Source organism: Sarcophilus harrisii, chromosome 1 (genome assembly GCF_902635505.1).
Source record: "Sarcophilus harrisii chromosome 1, mSarHar1.11, whole genome shotgun sequence".
NCBI classification, from domain to species: Eukaryota; Metazoa; Chordata; class Mammalia; order Dasyuromorphia; family Dasyuridae; genus Sarcophilus; species Sarcophilus harrisii.
The window spans coordinates 244,640,372-244,649,848 of record NC_045426.1 but is presented as its reverse complement, the minus strand read 5'-3'; positions in this window follow the sequence as shown (position 1 = coordinate 244,649,848).

Sequence of the window (9,477 nt, the reverse complement as noted above, 5' to 3'; positions counted from 1 at the left end):
AGAAAAATACAAATTGATCTCGGGACATGAAAGAATTCTAAAAGGATTTTAAAAATCAAATAAGAGAGGTAGAGGAAAAAATGGGAAGATAAATTAGAGTGATGGAAGAAAATCAAGAAGAAAAAAAAGTCAGCAGCATGATAAAGGAGGTATAAGAAAACACTGCCAGCATTTTAAAAATCAGGATAGACCAAATGGTAAAAGAAACCCAAAAATGCAATAAAGAGAGAACTGAGAAGCAGAATTGGCCAAATATAAAGAAAGATATAAAAATTCACTGAAGAGAAAAACTCCTTAAAAAAAGCAGAATTGGGCAAGTGGAAACTAATGACTTTATGAAACATCAAGAAATAAAACAAAATCAAAAGGATAAAAACAGAAAAAAATGTGAAATATTCATTGGAAAAATAACTGACCTAGAAAATAGATCCAGGAAACTGTGCAGATATTCTAGAACCAGAAAACAAAATAAAAATTGATAAATGATCAAAGGATATGAAGAGGCAGTTTATAAACAAAGAAGTCAAAACTATCTATAGTCATATAATAATGTTCTAAATTATTACTGATTTGAGAAATGCAAAATAAAACCACTCTGAGCTACCACCCCACGCCTATCAGATTGACTAATATGTCAGAAAGGAAAATGACAAATCTTGGAGAAAATGTGAGAAGATTAATGTACTGTTGATGAAATTCTATACTGATTTAATCATTCTATAAAATAATTTGGAATTATGCACAAAAATCTATAAAACAAAGTATATCCTTTGATGAAGCAATATCTGTAATAGCTGAAAGAGACTTAAAAAAAATAAAAAAGAACTCATATATATTTATTGCAGCTCTTTTATTGTTGGCAAAGAGTTGGAAATTGAGGCAACATCCATCAGCTTGGAAATGAATTAACAAATTATTGTATATGATTGTGGAATATTATTGTGCTATAAGAAATGATGAGCAGGATGCTCTCAAAAAAACCTGGAAAGACTTACATGAGGTGAGGCAAAGTAAAATAGCAGAACTAGGGGAATATTGTAGACAATAGCAGCAATACAGTATGATGTTTTAATTCTAAATTACTTAGCTATTCTCAACAATACAGTAATCCAAGGCTAGTTCTGAAAAACTTGTGATAGAAAATGTTATTAATCTCCTAAGAAAGAACTGATGGAGTCTGAATGCAGATTGAAGACTACTTTTTCTTAACTTTTATTTTTTCTAGGAGTTTGTCTACATTTTCTTTCACAGCATGACTAACATGAAAATATGCTTTACACAACTGCACATGTGTAACTTTTATCAAATCATTTGTCTTCTCAATGAGGCAGGGGCAGGAGAGTGTAAATGGGAGAAACAAATGTTATGGGGCAGCTGGAAGGCTCAGTGAACAGAGAACCCTGAAGTCAGGAGGGCCTAAATTCCAATCTGGCCTCAGACACTTAACATTTCCTAGCTGTATGACCCCAGGCAAGTGACTTAACCTCAATTGCCTCGAGGTGGGGGGGGGGGGGGGGGGGGGGGGGGGGGGGGGGGGGGGGGGGGGGGGGGAAGGAGGGTTGAAATTGCTTTTACATATAATTGAAAAAAATATTCGATTTAGCTTTAAAAATTTAGATGCAATAGTATTTAATGTATATAGATTTAGTATTGATATTGCTTCATTGTCTATGGTATCTTTTTTCATAATGTAGTTTCATTTAAATCTATTTTAGCTTAACTTTGCCTGAGATCATGATTGCTCCCCTTGCTTTTTTTTTTTTTTTATGTCGGTTGAACCTTCAAAACAAACTTGAGCCTCTTACTATTGGTTGTTTTTTGTTAGTAGTTTATTAGACATCAGTTTCCTCTAACTAAATAATTCATATGTAGAATGTACTTAACATTTATGGATAACCAGTATACATTTATTGGAGAAGAAAATGGCAAAGCACTCCAATCTATTTGCCAAGAAAATTCCAAATGGGGTTATAAAGAATTGGACACAAATAAAATGACTTAACAATAGTCCACATTTATAACAGAAATTAATCGTATGTTTCAGATCCTATCCTTTCTTTTTAGAAATTTTCTTCTCCATCTCCATAAACTTAACACACATAAAAACTATAAACATTTCCTTATATAAAGATGAAAAGAGAATGAGAATACCATGTGTCATGAATCAAAAATGGTGGAAAACTCCTCTTATGAGGTGTGTTGTTTAATATTCAATTAGTCTACTAAGCAGGTGCAAAAGCAATTTTGTAGGGGTCACAGGTAGTGGGGAACCATGGGCGAGATATGTCGCCCATGTTTAGTCCAGTGGAACTCTGCTGACATGTCTGGTTTAGCTCATCATCACCCCTAAGGGCATCTTGGCTTTCCTGAGAAGTCATGGAGACTGACAACCTGGGTTGTAATTAAAGCAGAATTATACTAAATATGGCTCAACTGCCATGTGGGAAGCTAGCAAATCACCATTCAGAAACTGGTAGCCATGCCAGAACTTAGTATTTCTAAGAGCGAAAAAGAAGGCGTAGCCAATATATACAAAATAATAACAGAAACTGTTTAGAAGAAAAAGTCTAAAGTAGAAATCTCAAAAATTGTACTTCCAATAGGAATACATAGAATAAATAAGAGCTAAATGAGTAAAACAATCATGAACCAAATAATAAAAGTCTACAATTAGACAGAAAAAAAGGAATTAGCAAAATTTCAAAAATAGGGAAAGGGATAACAAACAGATGGGAAAGTTTAAGAATGAGAGAAAGAAAGCAGGTAGAAACAGGATTGCTTTAAAATAGCTTAAATTAAAATAACTGAAGAGACTCAATGCTTTGTTTCCAAAAGAGGGAAATTTTTTTTCATTCAGAAAAAGAAAATTATTAGAGACAAATTGTGGACATTAGAAACCACTTCATAAATCTAATAATTTCCAATGCAAATGGATCAAAAATTCAAAGAAAAATAGCGACAGATTGGATAAGAAAATAAAACCTCACAATCTGTTGCTTGTAAGAAGCACATTTCAAAAACAAGCACATACACAGAAAAAATTTACTATGTGTCAAACCAATCCACTATAACAAAATTTGTAATCATGCTATTAGACAAAACAAAAACAAACATTCAAAACAAACAAAAAAAAAAACTGGGATAAAGAAACTAAATTATGTTCAAAGAAACTTTAAACAATAAACCAACTCAATATTAAACTTACATGGTCCAAATATTTTAGCCTCTAAATTCATTAAAAAAAAAAATACAACCATGAACCAAGCTACAAGAAGACATACAAAGTATTACAATAGTAGGAAGAGATTTCAATGTCCCTCTCTCCATTTTGGATAAGTCTAACAAAGTTACAAATGAAAAGGAAAATACAATGAGGAAACTAGATTTACGATATATGGCATCATCTAAATGAATTGCTAAAGAATATAATTATATGTATGTATAATTATACATACATACACACACTATTTTCTCAACATTCTTAGAGCCTTTTCAAAAACTGCCCAAGAGTTAGCACAAAAATATTGCAAACAAATGTAAAATGGGAAAAACAGGATATATACAAATATAATATTTATAAAAATAAATATATATATATATACATACAAATACATCCATATAAATAATAAGTGGTTCAAAGAACAAATCATAAAAACAAGAAAAGTATAAAGATTTAAATAACATATCCAAAACTTTAGATTGTAGCTAAAGCAATTCTTAGAATAAAAATCATACTTTATCAAAATAGAAAGGTAGAGGATTGAAGGATTCACAATTAGAAAGCCAGCAAATAAACAAACCTAAAATAAGCACAAAAGAGAAGCAATTAAAAATTAGAAGACAAACAAACTAAAAAAAAGAAATGATTAAGTTAAAAGTTTTTGGATTTTTTAGAAGACATAAAATTGATTTTAAAACTTTAGCTAATATGATTAAGAAGGTCAAAAACAACAACCACCACCCACAATTTAACAAAATATCAAAACAGCAGGGTGAAATCACAACAAAACCAGAATAAAAATAACTACAACCCATTATGCCCAGTTAAATGCTAACAAAACTGAAAGTGCCAAAGAAACAGAAAATACCAAGAGGGAAAAACAGACACACAGAGAGAGATGGAGAGAACATGTATATGACCAGATAGAGCTCTAAATGACCCAATCTCAGAAAAGTAAGTATTATCTAATTGTAAAGAGAATACCAACAACAACAACCAAAAAAAAAAAAATCTTGATGGATTCACAGGGAAATTTTATCTAATTTTTAAAGAATAATTAGTATTTATACAAGTCCTTCCCAAAAGACTCAAAACTATCTTGGGCCAAAACCAAACATAACATACAGTGAAATACCTACACACACACACACACACACACACACTCATTTAAAAAATGGATACTCCTTACTCTCTGAGCAAGCAGTGCCATTACTAGGTCATTATCCCAAAGAAATCATAAAGGAGGGAATAGGACCCACATGTGCAAAAATGTTTGTAGCAGCAACTCTATTTGTGGAAACAAAGAACTGGAAAATGAGTAGATACTCATCATTTGGGGAATGGCTGAACAAGTTGTGGTATATGAAGGTAATGGAATATTGTTGTTCTATAAAAAATGATGAACAAGTTGACTTTAGAAAGGCTAGGAAAGATTTACATGAACTGATGCTGAGCAAAACAAGCAGAACCAGGAATACATTGTACACAGTAACAGCAAGAATGCACAATGATCAACTATGAAAAACTTGGTTCTTCTCAGTGGTTCAGTGATCCAAAGCAATCCCAATACACTTTGGATGGAAAATGACATCTGCATCCAGAAAAAGAACTAAGGCAACTGAATGTAAATCAACACATGCTATGTTCATTTTTTTTTTTTCTGGTTTTTTATCTCTCCCATGATTTTTTCCTTTTGCTCTAATTTTTTTTCTCTCAATATGATTCATAAGGCAATGTGTATTAAAAAAAATTTTTTTCCAAAAACAAAAAGAAAAAAAATAGATGCTCCTTTTCCGCATTTCTATTAGTGTCAGATACGTTAAAAGTTACATTGAGATAAGAAACATATTTAGAAGTAATAACATTAGACATTAAAAGAGTAAAATGTTATTTGATAATATATCCAACTGTTTCATAGTAAAAACTGATATAATACCTGAGTTCAATAAAATTAGTCACTAAATTAACTGATAAAAATCATTAACATTATTACCTACTGACTTTTTTCTTTCTGACAGAGCTTCTTCAAGTCTAAAATGAAAGGCTTAAGCTAGAAAGCTCTAAAGCCCCAGATCTCTTAACTAAATAGTTAATTCTTAACATCCATCAGGTAAGTGAAGAGCCTAAAATAACAAGGCATTCAAGAGACTAGGTATCAGCTTGTAATCAGTTACCATCAATAAACATGGAACAAGCATTGTGATGGGCACTAGGAAAATTAGAAATTACTCTGGGTGCCTTTAAGTTCTAAATAAAATCCTACCTTTTGTAGAAAGCCTTTCTCCAACCTGCCTTAGTTCTAATACTTTCTCTCTGTAATTATTTCCTATTTATATATAGCTTGTTTGTACATATTTGTTTTTTTTCTCCTTCATAAAAATTGTCAGTTCTATAAAAGTAGGTACTATCGTTTGCTTCTTTTTGTATTCCCAAGTTAATACAGTGTCTGATACACTGTAGGCACTCAATAAATATTTACTGATTGATTTAAATAGGATTAAGTGGCTTCAAATAAGAAAGGAAAGTTAGAGTTTAGAAAAGGGAACATGACAACTATAAAAATCCACAAAAAGCATTTAAGAAGTGCAAACAATACTGAAATTCAAGAGTGGATGTGGAAAACAGGGCAAAGGGGAAAAGATTCAGGGAACAGTTCCTGGAATTGATCAAGCACTTTTAAAGATTATTTATTCATCAATTTGTAAAGTGATATTTGAGTGAGGCTCTCAATGTAGGTTAAGACTCCAACAGAAAAGGCGACAGTAAGAAGACAGAACACAATGGAAACAAGGAGGTAGAATGCATGTTCCAAAAAAGGAGACAACCAATTTAAGAAAAAACAGAAGAAGAAAAAAAATCTGTGAAATAAGGCTGGAAACATGGAATGATGCCAAACTGTGTAGTCTAAACTTCAAAACAAAATTTAGAACTTCACTTAGAGAGCTGAAAGAACCAACTAACTCCCATGTTGTGAAGAGCATCCATTTTGTGATTTAAAGTTATATTTTCTTGTAATGTTTGTTCATATCATTTTAGGGAAATATTACAAAAGATTCTGTTACAACTTGTAATTAGTTCAATGTTGTCATACTTTGGCCATTCAGAAAGATTAAACACCCTTGTTGCTCTGGATCATATAATTTAATTTGCTCCTTATCACTGATTTTATGGAAGCTTTATTATCTTTCAGTGTCCCTGTGCCTAGTGAAGAATCTTAGATCTGATTTGTTATGCAACTGCATGCTTTGCTAATAAATTGATTTATTCAAATTGCTATTGTCATTTAGTCATTTCTCTTTGTGACTCCAGGAACCATAATTGTTCATGAGTTGTTTTTGTTTTTTCTTTTGTTTTGTTTTTTGGCAAAGATACTAGAATGGTTTGCCATTTCTGTCTCCAGTGGATCCTCTTGTCAGGCAAACAGATTAACCAACTTACCCAGAGGTACACAGCTAAGAAGTGTCTAAGGCTGGATTTGAATACAGGTCTTCCTGATTTCAGGCCCAATGCTCTCTCAACTAAGCCAGAAGCTACCTTCCCTGATTCCTTAGTCTCAATCAATTTCACTGAGAGGCCAAACAAAATAACTTTTTAGAGAAACCTCTCCAATGCTCCAGTCAATTTTTCACTGAGGGAATTCTCCATGGTAGATGGCTCTACCAGAGGTAGCAGATCAATCTTGATCTCAATTCTTCCAAGTTAAGGTAAGCTTCCACACTGTTGGAAAAGTACCCTTAAGAAAATAATGGGATCTAGTAGTAGCAATTTTGGCCCAAAAGAAGTTCCCAGTTCAATCAGGAATGACAAAAAGTGTGCTATTAAGCTATGTGAAATTTGGCCTAAAACTGCAAATAATTCGGTTATTAAATTATTCTGGCCTTAACTCAGCAACTTTTACTAATCATGTAAGAAAGAAATTGAGACCGGTCATTGAATAACTCCATCCTCGTACTGTTCTATCTTCTCCCTTTTTAACTTCTCTCCCACATCTTCTGCTCTTCCTAATCTTACTCTCCTTCTAGCATAATTAAGAGATTTAATTTCTTTTGAACAAGAGGAACTGGCTATGGGCATCTTCTCCAGGAAAGATTTATACATGATGTAACCCAGCTGGAAAATATGGAACTCTTTTATCAACTTTTTAGTCCCTCTTTTTAGTCTCTGTATGGAAAAGAAATTGTCTTAAATTTGATGAAAACCCTTTGGCTGTTATAACCCAATTTCAAGTAATGTTTAAAGGTTATCTATAAGCCTAACTGGGGAGACATGATTGACTTAATGGAAAACTTGCTTTCGCAAATTTTGAGAAAAGAACTACCATTCTAGAGGCCACAAATAGACATGCCCCAACTCAAACCATTCCTCCCAGGCTGGGGGTTGGAGGGGAATCTTCCCAATTGGACTTTATAGGACCTACATTGGAACCCTAACAATTCAGCCAATTATTACAAGCTAGAAAATCCTTCATTAGGGAAATGTAGGTATATATTGTCTGCCCTGAAAATTGGAACAAATTCAAAGAAACTTTTCAAAAGGAAAATGAAATCCATATGAAGATAGACTCACTCAATCTACAAGATATTAGGGTCATTAATTCTGCCTTTGTTAATCAAAACCAGTCCCAATCAGAGACATAGTATTCCAATAAGAACTAAAGGTATGGCCAAGCTTAAAAATATATGAAGGAAGAAACAAATAAAATGCAAAATCTAAAGCAAAAATGCAGATTATTCTCAATTTTGATCAGGGAACATAATGCATGTTTTTATTGTCACAAAAAGGGTCATCTTGTCAAAGAATGCAGAAAGAAGTAAGACTTAAAAAAGAATAAGGGAAACTGTGGAAGGACTGAATGAAGATCTGCAACATGAGAGTTTGGGAAGGGAGTGAAGTGAGGTTAGAGAAGGGATAATGAATTTTTTTTAATTGTTTCTAATGGAATATGTCCTAGGTGATAAATGATTTTAAAAATATGGTCTATCACAAAGGGCTGAAAGTTCATGCATATCCTTTGACCTAAAAATACAACTAATAGGTACGAATACCAAAAGAAATTAAAAAAAAAAAAGGACTTATATATGTACAAAAAATATTTATAGCAGCACTCTTCTCAGGGCAAAAAAAATTGGAAATTGAGGGGATGCCTATCAATTGGGAAATGACTGAATAAATTGTGGCAGATGATTTTGAGGAATATTATTGTTCTATGGGAAATGATGAGCAGTTTACTCTCAGAAAAACCTGGAAAGTCTTCCATGAATTCAAGCAAAGTGAAATATACCATGTTCACAATAATAGTAATGTTCTGGGATGATCAGCTATAAATGCTTTTGCTATTCTCAAAGTACAATGATCCACAATTACTCTGAAGCACTTATGATAAAAAATCCTACACTAAAATAATAAATACTAAGTAAAATAAATAATCCATACTCAGAGAGGGAATTGATTGTGTCTGAATACAGATGAAAAATATGCTTTAAACTCTCTCTTTTTTTACTCTGTTTTTCTTAAGGGTTCTTTTTTTCTTTTTTAGGGTGGGAGATCTGTTTTCTTTCACAATATGATTTTCATTGAAATATTTTGCATAACTTCATGGGTGGCTTGGGCTAGGGATAAGGGAACCCAAAAGTTTTAAATATATATATATATATATATAATATATATATATATATAATGTTTCAAAAGTGGGAGGAAATATTAAATAAATAAAATTTAATTTTTTTTTGTTTTTCCCAAACCTATCTTCTTTTCCTAGCTATCCTAGTCTTTGCCTCTTCCCACACTGGTTTATCATGTTGCTCTTAAAATTAGAGACATACTGGATGGTTCTTTATTAGATCTTGGAGCTTCTAGTTTTAACAAGAAAACCAGATACTAACTATATGACTAGTGGGACTTTAGTCTCTAATAAAAGTCCCCAAATGTCCCTAAATTGACTCCTTATATGGTAATTATTGGTCTTCTTATGCCTTAAATCTCCTAAGAATTTGTTAGGCTGAGATCTCTGCAAACTAAGAGTCACTATTTTATGATCTCCTAATAGATCCCTTGCATTATACTTCACTGAAGATTCCCTCTCCTTGCTTCTTATTTTGACTTAAAATGCCCATCAAAAACCTTAAAGATGACCCATCTTATATTCCTGACTCTCTGTGGGCTGCCTTATCCTCAGATGATAGGATTATTAGTATCTGTTATTCCCATCATCATTAGAACCAAAGGAGAACTATTATCATCTGTTCCCCAGTTTCCCT